Below are 1,402 nucleotides of genomic sequence, written 5' to 3'. Positions count from 1 at the left end.
GGGGGGGGTAGCTCCACCACTCTGTGAGATCTGCAGCTAGTTCCCAATCCTTTGCGGACCCTAGAGTGTTTTCACTCCTTGATAGACGAGGCGCTTGTTTTCTTCGAAATAATTTCTTCTTCTTTCCTGCTGTGAAGAATGTCTGGGATGGAGCTACTCAGCTGTCGGTGTCGGTTCCCAGGCTGCAGAAGATTGCGAGGACCAGCTCTTTCAGCACTCTGTAGTGCGCCATGTGTATCTGCCAACAACATGGGATACCTTACGGGAACCGAAGACATGTTCCATTATCTGTTCCTCCAGGCACAATGGGCAGAGGGGATCCCTTTCCTTTCCCCACTTCACGAGATTAGCTTTCAATGACAACAAGTCATATTACTATGTTGCTCAGATTATGAAGCTAAGTCTCAGAGGTGCTATGTGCCTCACGTCGTTCCAGGTAAGGGATCTTTGCAAGGCATCAGTCCAGTTTATCCATTGGTCCTGCTGCGATTGTTGAGTCGCTTTCTGACATCTCTTCTTGTCTTCAGTATTTTTCACTTCTTGGATCACCATGTCTCCTTGGTCTTTCCCATGTGCCCTAGACCACTGCAGCATCTTCTTGGTTATTATGGTATGCCCCTCGTTCGTCAGCCTACATAGTGCTTTAAGATTATCAGCACCTTCCAACCCTCTCATCACCCATCCAACCCTCACAGACACAGTACATAAACTCAATGTGTGCATAAAATCAGACCCCCCCCCCCCACACTAAGTTAAAAACGGGCGGCTACTTTTGCTTAGCCGATTTTCATTATACATATAATTGTCTCTTTTCGCTGCCATTGCACGGTTTCTACTGTCCCTTAAAGCGCCAAGTCCGCTGCTAAGGCAACACACTCAAAGGACTCATCGGAGCCTCGCGGAGTCCAGAATGTCGGACAGTACCTAACAATACCCTGGGGTTGTGATAGAGGTTGTAGAGTGGCAGGGACGTAAAACGCAATATTGATCGTAAATCGACGGCTGGTGTGGATCTATAATTCACTTCGCAGTGACCATTGTGTTGCAGACAATCGTGATGGGTGACAAATAGAAGGATCTAGTCGACGACGCCATGAATTAATAATTCAGCGTTCGCGTTTCTCATCCATCTATATAGGTTTACCTCCTTTTTATGACGGGACAGGAACAGTTATAGGCAAAAGCTTTGTTTTCACTGCTTGTAGAACTGGATTGTGTCTAAGTATCTAATGTGTCAGAGTGATGTCTGTTCATCTTGTCTCGTAACTAGCAGTATTAATGAGGAAGCGGGGGAGGGGAGGATATGGTAGGAAAGAGGGTAAGAAAGGAAGGGTTGGGGGAGAAGAGAGGAGAGAGAGGGGAGAGAGAGAGGGGGGAGGGATGGAGGGAGGGAGAGAGAGAG

The 1,402-nt window shown here is 47.5% G+C and overlaps 1 protein-coding gene across 1 annotated transcript in view; it reads right to left on the bottom strand.

Moving 5' to 3' along the window:
* The window catches only part of LOC101864562 (trichohyalin), a gene marked incomplete at both ends in the record, with an annotated part of 13,161 nt that overhangs the window by 2,686 nt on the left and 9,073 nt on the right, over positions 1 to 1,402 (bottom strand).

The sequence above is a fragment of the Aplysia californica genome, unplaced genomic scaffold (assembly GCF_000002075.1).
Source record: "Aplysia californica isolate F4 #8 unplaced genomic scaffold, AplCal3.0 scaffold00775, whole genome shotgun sequence".
Taxonomy (NCBI): domain Eukaryota; kingdom Metazoa; phylum Mollusca; class Gastropoda; order Aplysiida; family Aplysiidae; genus Aplysia; species Aplysia californica.
Note: the sequence above shows the minus strand (reverse complement) of the source record. Positions and strands in the feature narration are given on the sequence as shown.